Source organism: Nanorana parkeri, unplaced genomic scaffold (assembly GCF_000935625.1).
Source record: "Nanorana parkeri isolate BGI_ZX_2015 unplaced genomic scaffold, ASM93562v1 scaffold1833, whole genome shotgun sequence".
In the NCBI taxonomy this organism is placed as follows: Eukaryota; Metazoa; Chordata; class Amphibia; order Anura; family Dicroglossidae; genus Nanorana; species Nanorana parkeri.
This window is the reverse complement of record NW_017308101.1, coordinates 46,437-56,000: the sequence shown is the minus strand read 5'-3', so window position 1 is coordinate 56,000 and position 9,564 is coordinate 46,437. Positions and strand designations below refer to the sequence as shown.

Genomic DNA, 9,564 nt, shown 5'->3' with positions numbered 1-9,564 from the left:
TTCCTTTTTAATACCTGAATTTAGAATACATATACAATTAGAGTGTCAGTGGGGTCAGAAAATAAAAGAACATTTAGTCGAAGTGATGTTTCTGGGAATTGTGTTTTTTTTTTTTTATAAGGCACCATTCTCTGTGTGGGCTATTAATATAATATGAAAGATTCAGAAAACATGGTGTGACATTCCCAGTACAAAAAGTAACAAAAAGTACAGGCAGGAGACTAAATTGGGCAGTATGAAATGTTTAAATGTTAAATTTTGGATTTATCTGGTAACAAAGTGTTGAGGAGCAATGAGGATGTCCAAAGTAGAGTACACTATATTGGAAAAAGGGTTCCATATATATACACTGTATATATAGGAGCTTGTTGGACAACCCATTACAAAACCATGGGCATTAAAGGAGAACTATGGGGTCAGTGTTTTTCCCCATAGTTCTCCTTAGGGTAACGGGAGGACACAAACTAGCGTTCTTCCGTTACCCTAAGCTCAGTATATAGAGAACTACAGCTTGCGGTATACTGAGACGCCTGCCGGAGCGGATCCCGACGTAGATGACGGGATCCGCCCAGCTGCGTGAGTGACAGCTGGCTCTGCCTATCTAGAGGCAGAGCCAGCTGTACCCGCCCCCTCCCCCATCCGTTCCGCCAGTCAGCGCTGGCGGATCGGAGCGGGGAGGGGGGAATCCAGCCCCTCCCCCTGTCACGGCAGAGACCATGACAGGATCGAGAGGCGAGCGAACCCGGTATGTGTTGGCTCACCTCCCGATCTACTGAGCCGACCTGTGACAGTCTCATTGTCACAGGTCGGCTAGAACTATGAGGTGAGTGAAAAGCACCCCCTCCCCTCATAGTTCTCCTTTAATATGGAGTTGGGTTCACCTTTGGGCAGGGCCGGTGCTGCCACTGGGCAAACTAGGCAGCCGCCTAGTTCCCCAGTGCGCCCAGTCCGCCTAGGGCGCACTGCTACCTAGGGCACAGCCTTGACCATTTGCCCCCCATGGCGCCCCCCGTCTATTTCAAATTGTAAAAGCCAATAGCAGGCTGGCACCATTGAGCAGAGGAGCGTAACTGAGAGACAACTTTCTCTCTCAGGTTCGCTCCTCTGTTCAGTGGGTGGGGTTTCAATAGCCAGTCTGCTATTGGCTATTTCAAATTAAATTACATCCACCTGTCGCCTGCAGAAGCGAACCCGCAGGAGAGTGGCGCTGCATAGAGGGGGTGCGAGTAGCAGGTCTTGCCTAGGGCGCAAAATAGTCTAGCACCGGCCCTGCCTTTGGGTCTATAACAGCCTCGACTCTTCTAGGAAGGCTTTCCAAAAGATTATTATGGAGGGTATCTGTGGGAATTTCTGCCCTTTTGAGGTCAGGTACTGATGTTGTATGAGAAGACCCGGGTCACAATTGGCATTACAAACCACCCCAGGTGTCCAGTAGGGTTGAGGTCAGGGCTTTGTGCAGGACACTTGAGTTCCTGCACACCAAAACTGGTGACACCATGTCTTTATGGAGCTGGCTTTGTACGCAGGGGACAGTCATGGGTGGAACAGAAAAGGGTCTTCACCAAATTGTTACCACAAGGTGAACAATTGTCTACTTTGTGTGCTGTAGTATTAACAGAACCCTTCACTGGCAGGGCCAGATTTACTCTCTCTGCTGCCCCAAGGCCGGGTTCCTCAATGCACCCCACTACCCGCAAACACCCCTCCATGAAGAATGGCAACCAGATGGCGGGGGCGGCAGGGTCAGTTTTAACTTTTTTTCATTTTTTCTTTATTTTTTTATTTTTTTTATCACTTTTTTTAAATGTTTATTTGTCTTATTATCTTTTATAATTTTTGTAATTATTTTTTTAAACTTTTTTTTAATCACTTTATTTATTTTCATTATTTATTTTTTGTTACTTTTTATTTATTTTATTTTTTTTTTACTTTTTTTTCAATTGTTATATTATTTGTTTTTCTTTTATTGCTATCACACAGGAGCTAAGAAGCCGCGGTGTGATAGTATTTGAAGGTGACAGGTTCGCTTTATCTCCTAAAGCAGGGGCGCCCACTATTTTTCGTTCGGAGATCTACTTTCGGAAATCTTCGTTCAGAGCTCTAAGCTCAATGAGATCTACCAACGAAAAAACACCTGCATTCAGGGGTGCATGAAAGTCAATAGCACCGCAGCCATGACCCTCACCCGCAGTGCATAGTTACATAGTTACATAGTATTTGGGGTTGAATAAAGACATACGTCCATCAAGTCCAACCCATATAGGTCCGCGCATCATGTCATTCTTAGGGATACTGGTATCCCTGGATATTACGGTCCCTCAAGAAATTGTCCAAACGTTTCTTGAACAAATCCACACTCTTGGCTGATTAATAAAAAGTTAGCATGTTAGTCAGGCAGGAACGTCCTTTCCTGAACCCATGCTGATTGTCATTAACTATGCCCTTATCCTTAACAAATTTTACCAAATAGTCCTTAATTATACCTTCTAACAGTTTACAAACTACCGATGTTAGACTGACCGGCCTATAGTTCCCTGGTTGGCATCTAGCCCCCTTTTTGAATATTGGAACTACCGTAGCCCTCCGCCAATCACATGGTACCCTACCAGTCACTAAGGATTCGATCGCCCGCAACCATTCCAGCACAGTGCGATCTGCAAAAATGCTGCAAGCACTATTTTTGCAGATCGCACTGGACAGGAGTGCAGGCAGGCAATTGCACCGTTTGGTGGGGGGCATGGCTGCAGTGCCATCGACTTTAATACAACCCCACGCCCCCTCCTGCCCCTAAACGCAGGGAGTCGGCCGGCTTGCATTCCAGTGCGTTCTAGAGGCGCCGGCGTCCTGTCCTCCCGCGGTGCTCGTGTGGCCGACGTTGCACATGGGGAGAGGTGTCCTGCCCCTTTCCGTCAGCGGCGTCTGACACATTCAGCCAGCAGCCATACAAGCACCACGGGAGCAAAGCCGTAGCTAGCTCCTTTTGCACCCGAGGCAAGAAAAAAAACGTGCCCCCCCCCAACAGGCGTGTGACATCGCCCAGCGCCATGCCTCCAGGATTTTTTTTATTTGTTACTATTTTTTATTTATTAGTTCATTTTAATTTTTTTAATTTTAGTTTTATTTTTTTTTACTGTTGGGGGGGGGGGGGGGGGGTCTATTTATCATTCAGAAACTATTTACTATCAAGCAGTTTCTGAATGGGGAGGAGCCTCTGTACAGAGTGCTTCTCCCCATTGAGAGTCTCATGAATGAACAGGAAGTCATGTAAATCACATCTTGTTCATTCATAACTGGGGACACCTAGCACTATGTGTCCCCAGTTATTTATAAACACTGGAGTGATCAGCTAATCGCTCCAGTGTTTGTCCTGCACAGAGGATTGGTACATATCATTGATATGTACCGATCCTCTGCCGCTCAACCATGCACACAGGGGGGCTCAGCTTCTCCTCCGGATCTCCGCTGCTCTCCCGGGCAGAGGCAGCGGGGGATCCAAGGGGAAGTGAGGAAAGCACTTCAGCCGCGGGGGGAGATTCGGACGGAGCTGCTGTCACAGCAGAATGTGCGGTGAGGAGAGAGAAAGAGCCACTGGCTGTCAGATCCAGGCCGAGCAGGTCTCTCTCTCCTCACCGCTCGGCGTGCTGCTGTGATTGCGGCTCCGCCCCCCGCCTTCAGCGATTTGTTCACCTCTCGGATGGGGGAGGGCAGCGGGGATCCAGAGAAGCCCCACGGCAGGAGGACAGGACATCGCGATCTACCTAATGGCCTATAGCATGTTTAAAGGGGGAAAAAAATCTACCCGCCTGGCGGCTGTGCTGTCCCTCTATTCCCTGCTGCCCCAAGGTCTGGCCTCGGTGGCCTTGTGGGAAATCCGGCGCTGTTCACTGGAAAGCCTTTACTAAATAAACAGAATAATTTTAAGGGGTGTGTATAACAGCTTTGGCCATGTAGTTTAGCTCATAACAGCCAAAAGGATTTTAGGTTTTGTTTACCATATCGGTGAAAGGATGATATTATATACAGGGGTGTATCTACTGCAAGGCCAACTAGGCATTTGCCTAGGGCGGCACTTTCCTGGGGGCGGCAGAAAATGCCGCCCCAAACCAATGAGGTGAAAAGAGCCGGACTTACCTTTGGGCATACTGGGTACTTGCCCGGTGGGCCGAGGCTGGGCGGCACGGAATCAGGCAGTGGCCCTAAGAGTGGCTGCCTAATTAGAGAGCTGCTCGGTGGAGGGGAGGGCCCAGTGAGATGCGGTCCGGCTGGCTTTGTACAGGAGGTGGAGGGGAAGCAGCGGGTGGCTCGGGGCTGGCCATATCATGTGAGCTGATGGTGGGATGTCCCAGAAGCAGGCTGGAGGACTGCAATGTATCCTGTTGGTACAGATGGCACTTTGGGCTGCTTGTAAGTGGGATCAGCATATGTATCAGGGAAAGGGACTCTGCACAGTTCTCCTGAGACCCCACACAGCCCACCTGAGACCCTGCACAGCCTATCATATACCCCACGCAGCCCACCATAAACCCTGCACAGCTCTCCCGAGACCCCGTGCAGCCCACCAGAGACTCCAAAATACACCATATAGACATATTTTTATTTTGTGTGTGCCCAATGCAATGCTGCCCTTCACACACTGCAGTTTCTACCAACTCTTTGTTCATACACACAGCACAGTGGCAGAGATATCATCATGATTACATGAATAGGGGGATAAGGTCTGATGAACTTTGAAAGAGACCAAAATTCATACCAGGAGTGGGGTTCGAACCCACGAGGATATACATCCATTGGATCTTAAGTCCAACGCCTTAACCACTCGGCCATCCTGGTTGTGCCTCCTTCAAGTGTTCTGAAAGGAAAGCAGCCATTAATTATATATGTAGGCCATCAGTCTAACCCTTCCTTCTTAGAAATGCTAGTTATGCCATTCCAGCAGCTACATTGCTTCTAAGTTACTGACATGATGTACCACTAAGAAATTCTGACAGGTCTCTGACTTTTTATGCTTATTGCAAGTCAAGGACAAAGAACTGTTGAATCCAGACACAGAGAGAAAAAGGAGCATTTTGAGAAGGAGGTTAAAGGAGAACTATGGGGTCAGGGCTTTTCCCCATAGTTCTCCTTAGGGTAACGGGAGGACACAAACTAGCGTCCTCCCGTCACCCTAGTAGTTCGTAGCTGTAGCTTGCGGTATACTGAGACGCCGCAGCTCAAGTGGATCCCGACAATTGTGCCGGGATGCGCCCAGCTGCGTGACTGACAGCTGGCTCTGCCTATCTAGAGCGCTGACTGGTGGATCGGACGAGGGAGGGGGCGGGTACAGCTGGCTCTGCCTACCTAGAGGCAGAGCCTATAGTTCTCCTTTAAGAATGTCATTCTTCAAATAAGTAATGATAGTGTGTAAATCTATTGACTTGGCAATACATCTGATTTGATAGGACAATTGGGGGCCTTTTATGAAAAAATAAGTTGGGGGGCCTTTGTACAGTATGAAACGGGTGCTAACGAAAACAATAATTGTCTCCTATAGCATCCATAGTAAATAAAAGTATTTCACCGGCACACACTTGAAGGGTTTTTAAAGTATTGATATGTTTATTCAATAGCCAATGTCACATACTGTCATACGGTGCTAACGTTTCGGGTCCGCACAGGGATCCTTCTTCAGAGCGACAGTCTTTACTATTAGTGTTTTGCACGGCGCCATCCGTGTGGTCACCTGGGCACCACATATACCTTGTGGTTTTGAGACAGTGGCAGTGCGAATGGGATTTGGACTTTCCTATAGCATCCAGTCACCTTCCAGTTGCTACTTCTCAAACCCAACATGGAAAATAGAACAATGCTTCTGAATAGGTGCTAAAAACATGAAGACATTATCTGGTAAGCTTTCTAGTCAGGTTGATCCAGCAGCTATATACGTGGGTTGAGCCATCAGGCTTCCTTGAGCATTTGTGGTGTTTACATTTTTCTGGAGAGCACCATTATTCCTGAGCTTAAAGGGTTTCTAAAGCCTCTGGTTTTTTTTTCCATATATCTCCTGCTAGCAAGCAGTAGATATATGCAAAAAGTTTAAAAAAACAAAAAAGCTTTAACAGCAGTTTAAACTTACCCCGTCTTTGCCGCGCGATCCCACCCGAGAATCTGAAACTGCTCGGGCGGCCGCAAAGCATCTTGGGGCGGGCGCATGCGCAGTTCAGAATTTCGGACGGGAGACGAGCAGAGACGCAAGGTAAGTCTATGGACGCGTGCACTTGCATGCAGACACCGCGGGATCGGAAGTGCCAGCAAGGACAGAGGACCATTTAAGTTTTTAGGACGACCAACATGAAGGGCATCCCAGAATTGACACAGATGACCGGAATGTGGCAGAGGTCAAGGCATCTGTGAAAGAAGTCTCCAGAATCATCATATAGGGATGAAGACAATTTCTAAAACCAAAGATCTGTCAAATGCTTGGCTCCTCAAGGGCTCCTAGGCCTCAGTCAAGGCTGCAAGCCAGCAGGCAACTTTTTCTCTCGAAAAAGTATTATCACTTCAGTGCCAGTGGATGAAAGGACCACAATGACAGCCGAGCGGTACTCAGAAGTCTGCTGACCTGGAGTTTTATGCAGAATGAAGGGAGTTAGCCCCCCAGTTGCCTCTTTCCACATCTTTTCTTCACCGCAACAACATGCCAGCTCACACTGCCAAGTTGACCATTGCCACCATTCAGCAGTCTGGTGTTGAGTTGGTGGTGCCTCCTCCCTATTCACCTAACTTGGCACCCTGTAATGTTGTTAAAATTAAAGAAACTCTGTTTGGGAAAGGTTTTGAAACTCACGATGAGCTTGTTGAAGCCTGGAACGAGGAGTTGGAAATTGATTGAGGAAGATTTTGTGTCATGCTTTGACTTGTAGATTAGGAACGCGAAAGAAATGCATCAAACCTGATGACTTGACTACTATGTCTTGAAAAAATGAGCTATTTGGTGGTTGAAAAAATCCTGTTCTCAGATTACTTCCTTAAAAGTCTCAGGACTTTCTGAATACCCCTTGTACTTTACCCTTTCTGGGTTCTCTGTGTTGGTTTTGGGATCCTGTTATCCCATTTGGTCTGATGTTCAGATTTCTATGAACAGGTTCTATGATTCTATCCAACTACCAAATGTGTTATTTTACACTAAAACCTCTATATCTAAATCATTATGCCAGAAGGTGTCCCTATCACAGGAAGTTGGGAGATATGGGCTTCAAGTTCCTGTTCCCTGCCCCTCATTCAGACAATCCTCACAACTCTAAAGACATGCACACATGCACCATCTCGCAGCTCCTTGCTCCACTTGCTTCCACCCAGACTCCTGGGGTGGCGACCTCCTCTGTCTCCCGGATAGAGCCCTGAACTCTAGTCAGCTCTCCTAACATGACAGCTTTGTATACCTGCACAATTGGGGTTGCTGGTCACAATAAAAGGGTGGACGTAGGCTGGAGGCTTCATCCCACCCAAGTCTCTACAAAGCCTCCAGGTCCCAGTCTCCAAACCAGGAGCAAGCAATCACAGAGAAAACAGAAAATGTGCTTTACTCTATACAGACAAGCATCCTGGAACCCTTCACCTTGTATGGGTCACGGGTGAGAACCCTATCTGACACCAATAGCTTTTCTAACCCTGTGATCCGGTTTCACCTCTGGCTTGTGACCAGGGGCGTAACTAGAAATCACAGGGCCCCATAGCAAAATTTAGTATGGGGCCCTGTGATTTCTAGTTACGCCCACCTGATAACCCAAACAGCCCACCTAAGGGTGACCCTGCAGAGCAAGATGCCATAGCGACCCAGGCGGCCCGCATGGCATCAGGGAGATGTCTTGGCCCGGGCCCCGCCGTGCCTCGGGCCCCATAGCGGCCGCCTGGGTCGCAATGGTGATTGTTACGCCACTGCTTGTGACTCCTCACCTGCCAAACTGTGATTCATTTTCCTATTTAACACATTAGACCTATTCCTGTGATTTGTGACTAAAGTGTCATAATCGCCCTTTATGGGGCCTACTTGTATTGACTTTACCTTTATACTATTGCTATACTAATAGTACTTTTTCAGGTTAAGCTTGCCCCCTGAAGCAAAGTGCTTCTCAATTTTAGTTGCTCTGATTGCACTCTTGCATTTCTTGTTGTATTTCTTATAATCCCTAAATTCCAATGTTGGCCCTTCCATTTTGTATTTTGCGAAGACCAACTTTTTCTCCTTTATTTGCTTTTTCAGACTAACATTGAGTCACACAGGTTTAAATTATGTTCTCTTATATTTCCTGCTCAATGGAGTGCAAAGGCAGCAGTTGTCTCTGAGTACCTGATATTACTATGTCCACAGCTTCCAACCACTTCTGTAACTTGTCCTTAGTCTCTGACTGTCAGTAGCATGTCCCCAGTTTTGACTATCCCTAGCAGTCTCCTATAGCATATTCCCAGTCTATGACCATTTACAGTAGTATGCCCTCGGTTCCCTGCCAGTCTGATGTTGCATGTCTCCAGTCTATTACCATTTCCATTACTATACCCCTAAACCTACCCCTACAATGTCATGTGACCATCTTGTGACCAGTCTATGACCATCGCGGGAAGTATCCTCAGTCTAATGGCCATAATGAGGTATTTTCCCCATTTACTTTGTTCTGTATGGAAGAACCTATTGAAGACCAGAACAGAAATTACACACGACATTTGATTGTGCCCTATTAACTTACACAAACTCCATGTACATGCCTGGCCAATAAGCTATACATTTTCATATATAGACCCCATAGTCAGGGCCGGATTTACTCTCTCTGCTGAACCCAAGGCCAGGTTCCTCAATGCGCACCCCCCCCCATGGAGAATGGCAGACCTGCAGGCTGCATGCAATTGATCTCGGCGACATTGCCAGGATGACTTGTACAAAACAAGTGGTGGCTTCCCCGCTGTACATTTAGCTCTGCTTGCCCAAAGCAGGGCGTAATTTAGAAAACAACTACCCGCCCGGCGCCCGGAACTGCATGTCCCGGGCATCGGGAGATAGGAATTCCACACCACTGCTGCCCCTCTACTCCCTGCTGCCCCGAGCCCAGGCCTTGGTTGGCCTTGCGGGAAATCCTGGCCTTGCCCATAGTATTCAGCAAATGTAATGCTACAGAAAACTATCAGAGGAGAGACAACTGTAAATGGTCAGAGTCTTGGGACATGATACAGAACAGGCCCAGGGGTAATAAAATAATTTAGAATACCCTGATTTTATAGAAATGGGCCAACATCGGGCAATCAGCACGTTTTGGCACTGTGACTTGATTTTCTATCCTCTGTTACATGAATCAATATGCTGAATGCAATGAACTAACCAATATGTGCTTTATTTCAGGCTTACTGTTATGTGAGATACGTTGCACATTAGTCGTCCGATGAATCAAGAAATCTATTTATCATACCTTCTGAAATGATGAAACGTAGAGGGCCAAACCTCTGAGCCAAGCCCAGAATTAAAATCGCCTGGAGGGCTGTACATTCCAGGAGGCCGTGCTTTGCTGTTGGCTATGTGCACTGGAACTCTTTCACAAG

The 9,564-nt window shown here is 47.3% G+C and overlaps 1 non-coding gene across 1 annotated transcript; it reads right to left on the bottom strand.

Moving 5' to 3' along the window:
- Positions 1-4,747: 4,747 nt before the first annotated feature.
- On the bottom strand, positions 4,748-4,830 carry TRNAL-UAA. Its single transcript has one exon. It is a non-coding gene; the product is annotated as a tRNA-Leu (tRNA).
- Positions 4,831-9,564: the final 4,734 nt, after the last annotated feature.